Source organism: Lemur catta, chromosome 8 (assembly GCF_020740605.2).
Source record: "Lemur catta isolate mLemCat1 chromosome 8, mLemCat1.pri, whole genome shotgun sequence".
NCBI lineage: Eukaryota > Metazoa > Chordata > Mammalia > Primates > Lemuridae > Lemur > Lemur catta.
The window spans coordinates 119,427-138,153 of NC_059135.1; the positions used below are offsets into that span (position 1 = coordinate 119,427).

The following is an 18,727-nucleotide window of genomic DNA, read 5'->3' on the forward strand; positions in this document are numbered from 1 at the left end:
GAAACTAGTTGATGAAAAACCACACCTCATGCCCCATTACTCTCCCTTTCCCTTCCTTCCCCTCACCACCTTAGTCCCTTGCCCTCTCTTCACAATCTAGTAGATAAATTCATAAATTCAACCTAATCCGAATTAGGTTGCATGGAAATAACTCTTTTGGTCTTCTGGACTTCCCCCCAACCTCCAGCCACTGGCCACCTGACCCACACACACATTCACTCAGCTGAAGGACAAAAGAGATAAATAGAACCATTGTAAAGGGAAAACAGAGCCAAGGGTTAAATGCTAGGCAAAACCATTTAGAAATTCATAGATAAGTTACCTAATTTACATTAGGTTGAATGAGAGATGGTATGTGGGTACAAAAATTGAAATGATGCCCACAAAGTATAAGAGGAGAAAAATGTGCAGTTATGCAGCCACTACTTTCCTACACATATATGATGCTGTCTTACTCGAGTGGTCTCTGTGAAATATTAATATATAGAACCATACAGTCCTCTATTTTATAAATTAAGTACCAGACTTAAAAAAAAAAAGGCAATTCACTTAAAGCTTTTCATTGTTGGAAGTCCAATGTTCAAACCAGTTATGGCTTGCTTTTCTTCTCACATTCTTTAACCTCTCTACTAAATTTTAATGGCATATATTTATCCTTAAAATCAAAATAAGTTAAAATTATTTTGTAATGGTCTTTGAGATAGACAAAAACTCTGGGATGTATGAGAAAAAGGGCTGTGAATGGTTTGAAAGATCATGTTTGACTGATGTACATCATAGACCTATTCAAGTACCACCTGTTTCTAAGTTCTAACTTAATCTTAGAGACCAGCAATGAAAGCTAATTGATAAATTGGATTAGATTCCCCAAATTTCTAGAACAGTCTCTTTCTGATGATTCTCAGGTATAGTGGTCCCCCCTTAAGCTGTGGGGGTTCCAAGACCCCCTGTGGATGCCTGAAACCAGGATACTATCAAACGTTACTTATACTATGATTTTTTCCTACACATACATGTTTATGATAAAGTTTAATTCATAGGTTAGGCACAATAAGAGATTTACAACAATAATAATAAAATGGAAGAGTTATAACAAAATACTATAACAAAAGTTATGTGACTTTGGTCTCTCTCAAAATATCTTACTGTACTGTACTCGCCTATTTTCAGACCTCACTTGACTGCTGGTAACTGAAACTAAGTATAGGTGCACGTGCCCACTGATGACGAGAGCAAGACGTCTTAGCCGAAACGTCTTCCTTCCAAACTCCTGGGAGAAAAGACAAGAGGGAAAATATGCAAGCATTATAAAAGTATGCCTATCGCTGATACTTTCTTAAACCACAGGTGTGCGGGATCTCCTCCCGTTAGATGTCAGATGCAGACTGACTGACTGATAGACAACCTACTTGGAACGCAAATTTGCGGTGCTCTTGCCAAATTGGCAAGGGCTGGTCCTGTTCTTGTCGAGGTGCTGTTTGCCTGTGCACAGAACGGGAGTGCAGCACCTGTCTGCAATTCCTCCTGACCATGGATTAAAAAGATGCTAGAACCAGGTGGCCGGTTTTGAGGCCGCAGAACCAGCGGCGCTCGGACCGCGGAGCCGGCTGTCCCTCGGCGCGCGTGCGGATGGAGGGCGCCTGCGGCTGCGCGGGAACGCGCTGAAGCGCTGCGGGCAGCGCGCGGGAGCCGGGACGGAGCGGAGGTAGGAGCAGCGCGCGGGGCTCCGGCGGGCACAGCCCGTCCGGGCGGCAGGGATGGGCGGCCCGCGGGGACGCCAACTTTCCCGGCGACAGCTCCGACCTTCCCGCCTGGCCGCGGCCGCCGCTCGCGAAGACACACAGGAAGTGCAGGCGCGCAGCCAACATGGCGCCCCCCGCGCCCGCCCGGCGCCGGCTCAGGCCCCAGAGGCGCCGGGCGGCGGGAACCGGCGACTCCGGAGGGAGGGCCGGGCGTGGCGGTGGCGGAGCCGGAGGATAATGGTGGGGAAAGCTCGGCGGCGCGGGGCGGAGGCCCGGGAGGACGGCGCAGGGCCTGGTCAGGCCGGGAAGCCGTGGAGTCGCGTGAGCACGCCCGCCGGGCCCCGCGCCGCCCGCCCGGCCAGGCCTCGGACCGTGTGCGGTGGGGCTGGTGGCAGCGCGGGCCCGGCGTGTGGACGGCGGAGAGGAGAGGACGCTTCGCAGTCTCCGGGCGCCGTGGGCGGTGGGAGCCGCGGTGCAGGGTCGGGCCGAGGCCAGGCAGGGGTCCGTGCCTGTCCCGGGGGCTGCGGGCGACCCCGGAGATGAGGCCGCCGCTGCCTCAACCGGTCCTCGCGGGCCTCCGGGACTGTCCCGTGGGGTCCACCGCCCTCCTCCCGCCGGAGCTCTGGGGAGAAGCTGCCAGGCCGCGCTGGGACGAGGGGGCTCCTTGGGGGAGGCCGGGCCGCGAACTATCCTTTGCTCTGTCCTCCCTCGCGGTTTTCTTCAGAGCCAGGCTGTGGAGGCGCTTTGCGGTGTGTGCACAGCACCTGGTGTTTTACACGGCGTCCTGTGCGGGGTTGTATGTGGTGTGTACTCAGAGTCATGCTGTGTGTACACGGCATCCTTGTCCTTAAGCTGTGTATGCAGTACCACGTGTCATATAGAGTATTACACAGTACCCAATGCCATATACAGTGTGTACATAGTACCTAGCGTTCTGTACTGTGTGTACACACTGTCCTTGTCACGCTGTGTATGCAAGCGCTACCGGTTGTCTCATACAGTGTATACGAAGTTCCACAGGCAGAAAATTAATGTTTACTTGTTTACTTTTAAACTGAGAAGCAGAGTAGTATCAGCTTACTAATAATGGAACGTTTAAACTTTTCAGATTTTGGGGTCATTGGTTCTAATTAATGGTTTGAAGTTATCAGAGAGAGAATGTTGGTTGTACTTTAAAAGTTTAAAGGTTTGAGTGCTTTCTGGTAGGCAAGGTCATATTTGTAATTCTTCTGAATGTCTGATTTGTACAGGCAGGAGATAAAATATGATTTTCTGTACAGGCATATTATTTTACTTGTCTTTGACTAATTGATGCAGATTACATTACAGTCGTTATTTTTGGTTGACTCGTCTTTATAAGATGAACAGGATACAGAATCAGATCAGAAGATATAGTTTGTAATTATGACAGAATCAAAATATTTTTCTTATTTAAGTATGTGATTATGAGGATTTCTGTATTTTACAATGTCTTTGTTTTCTGTAGAAATTGCTGATGTGAAAACTGAATCTCCCTTTTACATTCTCTAAATTGGGCACCTTATTTTTGCAGTTACCATGTGTGAGGTATTTAAATAAGCACACATGTCCTTCCAGCTTTACAAAGAAAAATCAATTAAAATGTTAAAATTTAGCTCTTTAGTTCATACTAAACATTCCTAGGATGTGGTTATGTTGGTGCTTTGAATAGATATCATCTTGCATGCTTCAGTAAATGACATATGTTTGTTTGAACTCTTACCCTTTTGTAACCCCCCCTTTTTTCTTTTTAGGGTTGCTCAGATAATGTATAATACGGGCATTCATACCCTTTGGCATACCTTAACTGAGACACTAATTGGACCGAACTAAGAATTTTAACATTTGTAATGGAAGTATGAAATGCTGCTCTAACTTGCTTACTTAAAGCCCTAATGCTCTGATGTCAGATTGTCTTTGTCTTCCTTGTCCTTCAATTGAATTCTACACAGAGACCATCATTACATTTAAGCAAAGAGGCTGTGTCTTAAAAAAAAAAAAAAATGGAGAAAATAGTCTTATCCTTGATAGTTAAAAACTTTTCACTGTTTGCAAACCTTAACTTGGATTTACTATTTAATTTTTTTTACAGGGTGATAAGGGTTTTTTTGTTCATTTGGCTTTTTTTATTTTTCCTTTGTCATTAGAGGTAGCATGGCAAAATGATGAAGAGCACAGACTTTGAGACACAACAGCTCAGGTTTGAATCTCTCCTCTGTCCTTTACTAGCACAGTGAGCTTGGGCAAATCACTTTAACTTGCCATGCCTTGTCTCAGTTTCCTTATATGAAAAACAAGGGGGATAGTAATTGCAGCAAACTCATAGGGTTATTGTGAAGATTAGATGAGGTACCATTTTTAAAGCACTTGAAACAGTGCCTGGCTCATAATGAGCACAGCAAAGATAGGTAAACACAAGTTGAGCTCCTTCTTACAATACATTATTTTCAAGTTGATTTAGGAAACACAGATCCTCAACCTGTAATCTCAATAAAGGTATTTCTGTACTGTGTTCTGATATAGGCTGTCTTGTGTTCCCAGTGACAGTCTAACCTTAAGAATTCTTTCTAAATTTATTTGTTTTTTCTTCATTCTAGTAGGAGAAGGAACATGTGTAATGCATGCCCATCACTATTTTTTAAAAGCTGCCAGTATAAAAGTTGCCTATTAGAAATGGTAGTTTTAGTATTTGGAGCTCAAGTACCATATACCTTAGGTTTTGAAACCTCATGTGCCCACAGCATGGATTTAAATGAAATTCATAAATAATCTAAAACCTCATTCATCATTGATCTTTTTTTTTTTTTTTTTTTTTTTTTTTTTTGAGACAGAGTCTTGCTCTGTTGCCCAGGCTAGAGTGACTGCCGTGGCGTCAGCCTAGCTCACAGCAACCTCAAACTCCTGGGCTCAAGCAATCCTACTGCCTCAGCCTCCCAAGTAGCTGGGACTACAGGCATGCGCCACCATGCCCGGCTAATTTTTTGTATATATATTTTTAGTTGTCCAGATAATTTTTATTTCTATTTTTAGTAGAGACGGGGTCTCGCTCAGGCTGGTCTCGAACTCCTGACCTCGAGCGATCCACCCGCCTCGGCCTCCCAGAGTGCTAGGATTACAGGCGTGAGCCACCACGCCCGGCCCTCATCATTGATCTTGACTGTTGTTTCCTATGATAGAAGTTAGACAGTTTCTGTGTTTAGTTTGCTTTGTTTCTGCTTTGCTTTTCCCAGTGTGCTCTTATTATTTTTTAATAAGTCATATTAAGAATAGAAGGAAGAAGAAAATGGACTGTCATATACATAGAAGGTACTCAAATTGGTTTATGAGTCAAATCTAATTCAGGAAAATAGTAATTAAACTAGTGTGGAAAGGGATGAGATCTGAAATTATGGTGTGACATATTCACATACGATATGCCTTGTCTTATTAATTTGTATTTAACTCTCATAGCATACATCTGAATCTCTGCTTTTGCACAGTAGTTATCTCAGAATGTTGGAAAATAAGCATTCCTTACACTCCTGAGGGCTTGTTTACCTGAAGCAATTTTAATGTTTTTTATCATGACTCAATCTTTGACGAATAATACAAATATCTGAAATACACATTGTGAGAGTTCTTATTTTAACCATTAGTTTTAAATTAATATTTCCCCCCACATCTGTCACCCTGTCTGTAATTGTTTCAGGTTATATGTTTTATATTTGTTTGAAACAGACTTTTTGAATAAAGAAAATCTTTGTCACCTCTTCATTTGATCATCCTTAATCCCTTACCAACATTTTTACTAGGAATTTTCATGAGAAGTAAAAAGTAACTGATTTGAGTTCACTGTCTACCTGTATCTGTCACGTAATAACTTTGAGTTAGTTACTTGCAGTACCACTGTCACATTTCAAAACAAGTGTGAATCTGCTTTGGTGCAGAGACTCTGTGCAGAGGTTGCACTGCAGGTTATCAGTGTTTTGCCCCCCAGTAGTCTTGGTTTTTGAAATGTTTTGGTGTCTACAATTTTATAACACAGATGAGTTATAATGATATATATTAATATCATGTATTGTCCATCTACTGTATGTCAGCCACTGTGCAATTATTTACATACATTATCTCACTTAAAACCCTTACGTATTATCATCTTAAAAGCATAGCAGTCCTCCTTTAAGTTATGGAAGGTTCACCTCCTAGTAGCACACCCCTCATCCCCTCCCATCGCATGACAAACAGAAAAACACACACACAGAAGAGAAGTGGGTGAATCAGATGTTTTGAGAGAGAATGTGATCCATGTCACATGAAAGTTTGAGAATCCCTGGAATAAGAGGTAAATGATAGAAATGAAGATAATGGGAGGGAGATAAGACTCTAAATCTAAATCCTCAATAAAGTAGTCTTTTTGAGTAATCACGGCTTAACTTTAATTTTTAAAACATATACAGAAATGAATTATTGCTTTCAAGAAAGAGCTTATGTGTGTGTAGGTACCTGCTGTTACATTTTTTCTGTAGGAAATTCATAAAAAGTTATTTAGTTTGTATTGTGAAAATGCTATACAAGGTTTAATATCAAAATTAGTTACAAATGGAAAGAAATAGTCTATAAAACAAATATTATTTGGATTTTTTTTAGTATTTGTATAATCTATTTCATATTTTAGGAGGGAAATTTAGCAAATTAGATATTTAACTCAATTCAACAAATTATTTAGATATTTAGTTAATCTTTCTTTTTTGTATATTTTCTACTTCAGAGTAGTATTCTGATTTTTAACTGAGGTTTCTTTTAAGGGAAATTTAGCATCTTGGAATGTATTTTCACAATTAAGGTGCAGGGTAAGATCTTTTAAATGTGTTTGGTCAGATAGCAGTAGAAATACCCTTATGTGCAAACACTGAAGTAATTTATTCACACTATTAAGTCATTGGAAAGTTACATTTGTACTGGGTATGTGGCAGATTTCACTTAAAGTTGGTAACATCAGCAATTGTCCAGAGTGTTTGCTCCATAAATGGCTAAAAGTTTGTCTACCTTTGTGTAAAATTAAAAAGAGAAATGATGAGGGTAATAGAATACTGTTGCATCAGAGTTTTAAAGGAGTCATATAGACTCTTATCTATATGTTCTTCAGGGATGAGAGTGATATATTTCCAGATCACATTATCTTATACATTAGTTGGAAAATGTGTTGCTGAAAACTTGTACACAAAGTTTTATTTTTTAAACTGAATAATAAGTATAGTAGGTAAGCTAGTTTTATTTTAAATAAATGCTTTTATAGTTCAAGTTGCTTCATAATTAAATCTGTTTCATAAAATCATATTAAAAATTGCATTTTTGTACAAGTAGAATATATGCAATTTTAATGTCTTAACTTCATTTATTAATACATTGTTATTTATTGGAACTCTGCTATGTGCCATACACTTGCTAGGTGCTGAGGTGAACAAGATAAGAGAGTTCTAGCCATTGCAGAGTTTATAGTTCAGAGTAACACAATTACTGAAGGAAGCACAATAAAGTGTAACAGAAAGAGAGTAAGTCCAGGGTACTGTGGAACAGAATCTGAAGTAAGATACATTGTATTTGAGTTAAGATTACTTGTGAGGTGTTACCACTGATGATTTAAAATTTATTCTAATTTGTAACTTTGAGATTTTACCGTATTAACCACCTGCGGGTTTTTAAAAGCAACTTTCTTTCTTTTTTTTTTGAGACAGAGTCTCACTCTGTTGCCCTGGCTACAGTGTCCTGGCATCAGCCTAGCTCACAGCAACCTCAAACTCCTGGGCTCAAGCAAACCTACTGCTTTAGCCTCCCGAGGAGCTGGGGCTACAGACATGTGCCACCATGCCCGGCTAATTTTTTCTATATATTTTCAGTTATCCAGATCATTTCTTTCTATTTTTAGTAGACCCGGGGTCTCGCTCTTGCTCAGGCTGGTCTCAAACTCCTGACCTCTAGCAATCCACCTATCTCAGCCTCCCAGAGTGCTAGGATTACAGGCATGCGCCACCACTCCCAGCCTAAAAGCAACTTTCTTATGTTAATTTTTTACAGTACTCTGTTAAAAAGTAGACCTGTATTAAATATCAAACATATATTATGTTCTCCAGATATTATCTGAGCATTTAAGTGAAACATACACCCATTTAAAAGTTTTAGTGTTTTTTTTTCCAGTTTGGTCAGCTTGTATGTTAAATAAATTTAAAATATAATTCAAAGAATGTAGGATCTTCTTTCTTAGTTTAAGCATTTATCATATGGACATAAAAGCAAGATATACAAATATTTTTCAATGGATTTCTGTTGAGAGCTTGTCACATTAATTCTCATAAGTGGGATTAAAAATACTATTTAAAAAATTCAGTTAGATACTATGGTTTATAGCAAGAGAATCTGACTTATATACATTTTAATTTGACTATGCACATTAGATCACTTTGCAAGTCCACTTTGGAAGCAGTTTCTAGCAAGCTAGGTTTTATCACAAACAGTGCCTGTGGCACTACCGTCTTTTTTTTAAGATGTCCATCATTGAGCATCTTCCATACTAGGCAATGTATATTTTCCATTTAGTCTTCACAACAGCATCATGAGGGGAATGTTGTTATAACGATTTTACAATAAGGGAAGAGACACAGTTAAATTGCTGGTACCCAAGTTCACACAGAGTTAATCAAATTGGTTTCAATCCATGTGTATGATGACTACCAAACCTGTAGTATGTTATGTTAGTCTGTCTCCCTAAAATCCCTCAACCTCTTGGGTCTTTGTACTGATATGCCTTCATCTTCCCAATGTATCTTTATAAGTCTGCAAAAGTATGTAATATTAACAAAATGTAAAAACTATGCTCATTCTACCTACAGAAGCAGAAAGTGGAAAGGCAGGGATATTAGGAAACTCCTGATAATCAAAACATTCCACACATAAAATTCTGGTTAATTCCAGTGTCACTGGTGATGATAGCTGGCAATCTAAGAACAAGTGTGGGTAATTGGCTCATTTTCTTGCTGTCACTATGGTAGCTCACGTTATAAAGATAACTTGAGGCAGGAGCAGTGGAGGTGGGGAGACCTATGATCTTTATTTTAATACTTATGTAATGGAGAAAAATGTTTGAAAACACTTGGAATTAACTCCAACATTAAAGCATTCTTGTCTTCAAAGGGGAAGTCATTGTCTTGAGGAATCTTTTAACATACCTTCTACTGGATAAGTTCAATTTAGATTGAAATAGCTAATTTCTTGAAAGCTGCGGTAAATGCTAAGGCTTCAGAATTCCATTAGGTGTGCACTGTCATCTAAAATAAAATACCCTTTCATGAGAAGCATGTGGTGAAGAGAGTAACAGACCAAGTGAGTTATAGCATCCACAGATCCAGAGCATCCTGACAGCCATCAATAGCAATGTTCCAGTGGGTTATTAAATGATTTTCTCATATTTGATAGCTATGGAAAGATTTTTAAAAAGAAATTTTTTAACAAAGGCTAAGTATAGAGAAGCTCTCTGAACTTGAAAGCTATTATGAATTTTTTACTTTTCTCTTTTTGTAGATTCTTGATTTACTTGCTTATTGTTTGTTTTTTGTATCTCAAAAGTGCATCTGAAAAATGCTGTTTGAGAGAGCAAGTCCTTAATTTTCAAATGAATTTTGACATGGGGCACTTCCCCAATTAATATAAAATATGCCTGTTTTAACTGTCCAGTCAAAAAATAAGAATAATTTATTTGGGGTTTCCATTGATGGCAAATTTAATAGGTTTTGGGAGGAGGTGTATTTACCATTAGAGATGTTGTCTTTTTAAATTATAGACAATATAAAGTCTAAAGTACTTTTTTTCTACTGTACTTATAATTTATCATTTCTCTTATATGTTTGGAAATACCAAGTTTAATATCACTTAATATCAACATACCTGAAATGTTTCTCTTGAAATACCTACTTATTTACCACCCTTCACATACATGTTCTACACAATCTTAAGAAGCCTCTTACTTGTGATTAATATTCATGTTGGTTTATTTCAGGCAAGAAACTGCCATTTGAATCATTTGAAAGTTAAATTTTATTTTTTTTAAGGACTATTCAAATAAAATTAGTTTTAGTCCTAGTTATTTTGTTTTTTGTTTTGTTTTGTTTTGTTTTTGAGACAGAGTCTCACTTTGTGCCCTGGCGTCAGCCTAGCTCACAGCAACCTCAAACTCCTGGGCTTAAGCGATCCTACTGCCTCAGCCTCCTGAGTAGCTGGGACTACAGGCATGTGCCACCATGCTGGGCTAATTTTTTTTCTATATATATTTTTAGTTGTCCAGATAATTTTTATTTCTATTCTTAGTAGAGACGAGGTCTCACTCAGGCTGGTCTCGAACTCCTGACCTTGAACAATCCACCCACCTCGGCCTCCCAGAGGCCTAGGATTACAGGTGTGAGCCACCACGCCCGGCCAGTCCCAGTTACTTTCAAGTGACTTAAAAGCCAAATGACCAGCACTCTAACATAAAGTTGGACTTTCTCTTGGTTCATCTGTATTTTTAGACAAATGCTGATTAAAAATGTACTATTGTAAGCCTTAGTTACAGTAGTATTTGTAACGTATTGTTTTAAATGAATTCTTTGGGATTTTAGGTGACAGTGCTACACAAGTCACATTAGGAAGAAACAATATTTAGCATGCTGGTTCTCAATCATGAGTAAGCATCTAAATTGCTTTTTAAATTTTGTTTTATAAAAACATTAAACCAGAATCTCTGGGGATGGATCTAAGCTCTAAGTTTTAAAAGTTACACTTTTTTAGGCCGGGCGCGGTGGCTCACGCCTGTAATCCTAGCCCTCTGGGAGGCCGAGGCGGGTGGATTGCTCGAGGTCAGGAGTTCGAGACCAGCCTGAGTGAGACCCCGTCTCTACTAAAAATAGAAATAAACTATCTGGACAACGAGAAATATATATAGAAAAAATTAGCCGGGCATGGTGGCACATGCCTGTAGTCCCAGCTACTCGGGAGGCTGAGGCAGTAGGATTGCTTGAGCCCAGGAGTTTGAGGTTGCTGTGAGCTAGGCTGACGCCACGGCACTCACTCTAGCCCGGGCAACAAAGTGACACTCTGTCTCAAAAAAAAAAAAAGTTACACTTTTTTAAATGTTTACATTTCAAATTTTTTATTTTTCTAAGTGGTATTCATGCTTTCTTTTTAAATATTTCTTTTTGGAATAGATTATAGAAAATGGTGTACTCTGGGACCTTTAGCTCTAAATCTCAGAAATTCTCTTTCAAGAATCAGATCAATTAAGTTTCCTAGGGAAAAAAAGACGATAATCAAAGCAACCTGGGGGAAAAAAACACAACCTGAAAAATAAGTGCCTCCTGGAAGAAAGCCTTAAGTCTTTTCAGCTTCCTCGGAAATGCTACTGTGTTGCTAGGTAAGATGGATAGCAAAAGTATCATTGACTGATGTTCCCTGATGGGCTCAGATATAGCTATAATCACAGGTAAATACGTACCATATCTTGAGGTAGGTAATATTCAGGAGATAGGCTGACATCCAGTTTGAATGTCTGGGCATTCCAGTAATTGGACTGAAAAGCAGCAGCGTGGTGTTCCTGCCCCTTCTGCCCTCAGTGCTCTGGATTCCTCATAAGCCTGTACGAAAATCAGAAAAGCTTGAAAGCCTTTCCCTAGGGCAGTCAGACCAGCCGTCTTGGGGTCACATCTGCAGTCCATGATGAGACAACCTCAGAAAGTTTTCCAGGCTCTGCCCTGCTCTCTGGCTAGCCCCCTCTTTTCCCTGGCCTTTGTCTGGGTTTCAGATGATTCTTCCTGTCCCTTCAGATTGGGGGTGGCATTTCCACCTACAGGTGGTTCAGTGGGTATGGCCATCCAGAGGAGGAGACTCAAAGTCTTTCAGCTGAGCTCTAGAAGATTATTACTTACTTCCTTTGCCCTGGGAAGAAGTCCTTGAGCTGCAAGACTTACTGTGGCTTCAGCCACTACTGGACAATATCTGTGTTCACTCCTCACTAACTGTATTTCTCATACAAGCATTTTGAGGCTTCATAGTGATCCTAGGACCTAGACAGTTGTGATAATTTCCACAGGTTTCTTTAATTCCTCTTTAATATAGGTTCATAATTCTCCACCAGTTTCACAAAGTCAAGGTGCATGGCAGATGGGTTTTAAAGGAGGAGGGACATCTGGGAAGTGACAGGGAAGCCTCCCTGGGCTGGCACTGTTGACAGGGTGTTCAGCAGAGTCTGGTCCGTGTTCTTTATTTGCTTCTCCCACTGCATGACATGGCCCTTCCCCAGGTGGCTGGATTCCCAGTGGTGTTAGTGTTCTGTCTTCTCAGTTTGCCTCGGGGATAACACACAAAGTTCTGTGTTTTTAAAGTGTGTTCAGTCAAATTTTCTAAATACACATCATTTTCTCAGTCTCAGATTATCAGATACAGTCAAGAATTATATTCTTAATTGCTGCTGTTAGAATTACATTTTAAAGAGAATATTTTTATAAAATTTGATCTTGAACAGAGTAGAAAATGTTAGGTGGCTATACTATTGTGAGTCAGTATTCTTAAGTAGGTACCATTTCATAGAATTATCCTAAATATTGTAAATAATAGGAAAGCAAAAGACTCTGAAGTATTAATCATAGAAAATAATTGGCTTTGAAAAATCTGAATTCTCTGAAAAAAGGCTAAACTGAAAATTGGCCACTTCAGTCTCTGGTCTCTGTCTCTGCAACTCAGTCCTCAGACTCCTTTTGGATTCTCTGTCCCTGCACTGTGGCCTGAGAACTGCTTCAAGGCAGTAAACTGGTTATTATTTTAAAAATATAGTTTACATTTGGAAGAGCAACACACTAGTAAAGTATAACTAAATATATTCAGTTACCTTGCATTTTAAATATTTGTACCCTACATTCTGGGTATGTTTTAGTGTATATGGGGATGGATTTTATACTTTATCAAGCCTTACCCTTTAACTAGACATTATATCACTTAGGACAATGGCACTTTATTGTGAGAAAGGACAAAAGCTGAAACAGTCTAACGACGTGCATTGTTTTCACTCTTTCACTTCCTTTTTTATGGAACCCTGCTCCTTAGGTGATGTAATGGTCACTAGTTACCTTGCCCATCCTATCTTCAAAGATAGTGAAGGGGAAATTTGAGAAATGTCATTGTGAGTGAAGGAAATAGTTTGCCAGAATTCACCCAAAGTTAGCCTGAAAGTGTTACATGACTGGCCCAGCACCATCCTGGCAGGTTTGAGTGATTAGCCATGCCTCAGGCTATGGCCTGGGTCTTGGCAATTTCAGGAAAATAATTTAGATTTAAAATACATGGCACATGTTAATGAACTATTGTAGCACAAAAGGCTTATATAATTCTCTCTACTTTTGTATGCTTGAAAAATGTCCATAACAGATACTTTTAAAAGTTAATAGTAACATAACAGTAACAATGATGAAAACTTTCCTAGAGGATGGGGGAAAGTCTCAAAGGAAGGGGAGACACATGGAAAAATCAGGAATCATTGAAAATTCTTTGTAAATTGATAATTTTAAATAGAAGCTACAAAAATAATCCTCTGCTGACTCCCCACTTGAACAAAGTGACATGTAAATTGGCTCCAGTGACTTTTTTCTTTAAATATACAGTTCAGTGGTTTCTAGTATATTTACAAGGTTTTGCAGCTGTTACTAGTATCTGATTTTAGAACATTTTCACTGCCCCCAAAAGAAACCCCAGACGCAATATCAGTCGTCTCCCATTCTCTTCTCACCCCAGCCCCTGGCACTCACTATTCTACTATTTGTCTCTGGATTTGTCTATTCTGGACATTTTATATGTGTGAAATCATATAATATATGGCCTTTTGTGTCTGGTTTCTTTTACTTAGAACGTTTTCAAGGTTCATCCATGTTGTAGCATGTATCACTATTTCATTCCTTTTTATGGCCGAATAATGTTTCATTGTGTCAATAATATTCCATCTGATGTAACACATTTTGTTTATCCATTCATCAGTTGATGGACATTTGAGTTTTTCCCACTTTTTGGCTATTATGAATAATAATGCTGTGAATATACATGTACCTGTTTCTGTGTGGACATATATTTTCAGTTCTTTTGGGCATATATATAGAAGTGGAATTGCTGTGGTCACGTGTCAACTCTGCTTTCTTTTTGAGGAACTGCTGAACTGCTTTTGAAAGCAGCTGTACCATTTTACATTCCTACCAGCAATGTATGAGAATACCAGTTTCTCCTCATCTTTGTCAGCACTTGTTATTGTCCGGATTTCCTGACTATAGCTACCCTGGTGGTTGGGAAGGGCATCTCATTGTGATTTTCATTTGCATTTCTCTAATGACTAATGATGTTGAGCATCCTTGTGCTTATTGGCTGTTTGTTGATCTTCTTTGAATAAATGTCTATTCACATCGTTTGTCCATGTTTTAGTTGGGTTGTCTTTATATTGAATTGTAAAAACCTTTTATGTGTTTTGAGTAGAAGTCTTTTATCAGATGTAGGATTTGCAGGTCTTTTTGACCATTCTGTGGCTGTCACTTTCTTGATGGTGTCCTTTGAAGCACAAAAGTTTTTAATATTGACGTAGCCCATTTTATCCATTAAATTTTTTCTTTGGTTGCCTTTTGACATGATATGATCTCTTTTTTCTAGTTGGTTTGCATTCCACTGTGTAGATGCCTTGCACTGTATTCCACCAGTTCCTTGTGGATTTACTATTACAAATACTGCCATAAGACATGAATGTGTATGTATATCATTTTGTGATTTTGCCAGTGGGATTGCTGGGTCAAAGAGAAAATGCATATGTAATTTTGGTGGTTATTGCCACATTCCCCTCCATAAACATTGGGACATTTTCTGTTCCCACCACTGCTATATGAGAATCCCTGTTTATAGTTTTGCTAGTCTGATAGGTATTAAATAGAAATGCTATATTAGATGTAGTTTAGAAATTGGTCTTCTCTAAGAGAAATTGTCTTTCCATAACTTGACCTTTCGTGTTGTGTTTTCTGTTTGTCCGTATCTTTTGCTCATTTTTTTCATTGGGTTTTTGGGGCTTTTTCTGAAATTTTAGAGGTTTCTTTCTTTTTTTTTTTTTTTAACATACCAAGGATACTAACCCTTAATTCATAATTTAATTTGCAAAAATTTCTTTTACTTTTACCTATCCCATTTGTCATGCATATTTTTACCTTGTTTATGGTGTATTTTGGACATGTAAAAGGTTTTAATTTTGCTTGTTTGTTTTTAGGTTTTGTGGGGTTTTTTTGTGTTTTTGTGTGTATGTGGTGGTAGTCCCATTTTTCAGCCTTTCGCTTGCTTTGTTTCTGGATTTTGAGTCATAGGAAAGGGTGAAGCAGGAGGATCTCTTGAGGTCAGGAGTTTAAGACCAGCCTCAGCCACATAGCAAGACCCTGTCTCTATAAAAAATAGAAAAATTATCTGGGTGGGGTGGCATGTGCCTGTAGTCTAAGCTACTTAACAGGCTAAGGCAGGAGGATGGCTTGAGCCCAGGAGTTTGAGGTTGCAGTGAGCTATGATGATGTTGCTACACTCTAGCTCAGGAAAGAGTGCAAGACCCTGTCTCCAAAAAAAAAAAAAAAAAAACTGGAGTCTGTCTTCTCAAGCCCTGCTACTGCTTTATCAATTAAATTTATTAAATCCTTTGTTGTCATTTAAATGATGTTCACTGTATCTTCACCAGGAGTAGATTCTATTTCAAGAAACCACTTTCTTTGCTCATTCATAAGAAGCAACTTCTCATGTGTTAAAGTTTTATCCTGTGATTGTGGCAATTGAGTCACATCTTCATCTTCCACTTCTGTTTTTTTTTTTTTTTAATTTAAAAGGCATTCTCCATGATTTTCTAGCTTCCAGGTTGCTACTGAGAAATCTGATACCAGTTTGTTTTATGACCTCTCCTGTCACCCACCCTGCGGAGCCTTTCACCTCCTCTTCGTACCACCAGTGTTTGACTTTCCAGGTGGATGTGCTTTGCGCTTCCTTCCATTCATATGCTGGGCATTTCATGGTCTTTGTCCATTTGCAGATGCCTATTTTTCATTGGTAGGTACTTTTCTTGAATAATTTTTCCCGTTTTCATTCTGTAACTCTTGTTATTCAGATATTGTATCGCAAAGTTTTTTTCTCTTATCTCCTATTTGTGTATTTCTTGTCTTTTGTTTCTACTTTGTGCAAGATTGCCTCAATTTTATTTTCTAACCCTTTTACTGAATTTGTTTATCATATTTAAAGTTTTTTGAATATTTCTATTTAGAGTATCGTATTTATGGTTTATACGTGCAATTCCATTTCTTACTTTTCCATGATATCAATTATATGTATTCTGTTTGCTCCATGTGGCCTCTTTCTCTCTTTTGTGGAGAAGCTGGTCTCAAATGTCTGGTGATTCCTGGCTGTCTGTTTGTATTTATGAGTGAGACACTGGGAAGCTAGTTGGACATTCTTTGTGTGGGTTTTACTGTTGGGATGTCAGGTGGTCAGATGGCTTTTTCTTTAGGTTCCTTCAAATGTCAGTGTCTGAAAATTCTTTCTCTGGGATCATTTAATTTCTCCAGAAAGGTACTGTTTGGTCTCTTGTCTGCGCCTGAGATCAGGCAACTGGAATTTGGTGGTAGAAAGGGACTTTACCTGTTCATGATTCATTAGGTAGCTTTTCCCTTAAAAGCCCCCCGATGCCCATCCCACCCACTCCAGCTTAAAATCCCCACCTTGCTCACCTATCAAAATGGTATTAAGCCCAAGCTGCCCACAGTCTGCCTTCAATCCTGCGTGGCCTGATCTGAGTACAGTTCTCCACCTCCTTCATACTGATTCTCCTTATTCGCCACACTCCCGCCACTGTCCTTTCTCAGTTATGTCTTTGCATGTGTTTTCCCCTTGGTGTGTCTAGCTCTTTTTCATCATTTAAGTTTTACTTCATTTATGATCTCCCTAACTTTCTATGATAGGCAGGATTGGTTAGGTTGTGCTCCAAAACAAGCAACCTCAAACCTCAGTGGTTCAAAAAATGGGTCATGCTCATTCTACCCATCCATCATGGGTTAGTGGGAGCTCTGCCTTGAATGGTCCTCATTCTGGTAGGAGGCTGACAGCAGCCACCATTGGGGCATTGCCATTGCCCGTGGTATATAGAAAAAGCGTAGCAAATCAGAGTAAGATTCATGAATCTTCAAATGCCAAGTGTCATAAATCACTTTTTTAGGGTTGTGGGGAAGTGTGACAACCCAAATAGGTGGCCAGGCAAAGATCTCAATCAGTGGAGGGTTACGAAGCCAAAGTTCAAGGACAAACCACAGAAGCACCTGTGATATCTGAAGAGGGATTTGGAAACTCAGTATTTAAAGAGTGAGGGCATATAGAAAGAAAAAAGGGGAGAGGGTGGGCCATGATGCAAATGGTGACATTCTTGTGTTAGTGCCAGGAAATCTTCATTTTACACAAGATTAGGTAAATGTTTGAAGAGAAAAGGGAGTAAAGGAAGAATCGGTTATGCAGATGTCCCTGGGTAGCTGGAAGAAAGAATGGTCTTGTCTCTGTTCTGCACTTGGGAAGATAAACTTGTAATCCACATTATTAGTGTGGAATCAAAGTGGACTTTAGTTTTAGGAGCTAGAGTTAGCCTGCAGACCTGGAAGTTACAATTTGCATGTCCTCATTGATGGGCGGCCAGCAAACAGTGTCCTTATGGATGATCTGTGGGAACTGTCCATGTAGATGCCTGAAGCCCTTTACCTTTCTGTGGCAATCTGGCCAGTAGTGTTAGTAACAGCTATTCATTTGCAAGAGGGTGTTGCATGACTCAGCATCTGGGCTTGACCTTCCCTTTTGGCATAAGGAGTTGGAGGGTCCTGAGGTTTTGATTTTCCTTTACAAGTGCAATACTGCTGTTGCTTAGGACAACTAGAAGTATTTAGTGAACAACACTGATGACCACCACAGCAACCTTGACCACCCAATCTAAAGTGGCACTCCCCATTGCCTGCTGTTTTTTTCCTTTTCTTTTCTTTTTTTCACAGGACTTGTCACTATCTGAAATCATCTTTTTGTTTTCACATTTATTGTCTGTTCCCCCAATAGCCTCAAATATTAACACTAAGCCATATAAGTATAGGAACCTTTCTGAATCATTCACCACTATATCCTGAGTACCTAGAGCAGTGCTTAGCAAATAGTAGGTGCTCAAAAACATTGGATTAATGATTCTAGGTTAATTTTTGAAATAAGCAAAATTTTACACTTCCCACTAACGGGAATACGCACTTTAATAGAACTGGGCCCTTTTCCTATTTTCTTTAATGTCCATTAAACAAAATTAGGTGTGCTTTTGATATGAATTGCTATAGACAACTGAGAGTAATTTTCTTTGATAGTAATAGTTATTTTTTAAGTATTCAAAAACATTTTAGGAAAAGTCTTTAGAAATGACCATCATTAATACAAACCAGAAAGTTATCGCAAAAATACAATGTATTATGCTTATAATTCCATAAACTTCCAATTGCAGTATTGATTTAGATCACTGGTAAAAAACTTCGCTGGCCCAACAACGTGGAGTGCAAAATGATGCAAAATTAGTAGTCTTGTCTAACAGCAAATATTTTCAGCTCTTAGCTATATTTTTATGAGAATACTTGTTTATCTTTGCTGAATAGGGAGATATTTATGTTATATTTAATCATAATTTTACATGACAAGATGTAAAAAAAAAAAAAACACCTTTTAACTTCCTTCTAGTTCTTTCTGTCCCTGCAGAAATGAATAGTCACTAATAATTATTACTCCCTTTTGCTTGTAAATGACATTCTTCCTTATGAAAGAGTTTTTCCTTCCTGTGAATAAAGAATTTTTTACATTTTGAAATTTTAGCTTTATATACTTATAGGCTGCTTTCTATTAGAAGTGTAAAATAT

At 38.9% G+C, this 18,727-nt stretch overlaps 1 long non-coding RNA gene across 1 annotated transcript in view; it reads left to right on the forward strand.

Annotated features, from left to right (window-relative positions):
- The first annotated feature begins 1,627 nt into the window (after positions 1–1,627).
- Positions 1,628–18,727, forward strand: part of LOC123643718 — a 168,748-nt gene continuing 151,648 nt past the window's right edge. Inside the window, exon 1 of the long non-coding RNA XR_006736893.1 lies at positions 1,628–1,705. This is a non-coding gene — a long non-coding RNA (uncharacterized LOC123643718). The remainder of the gene's footprint in view (positions 1,706–18,727) is intronic.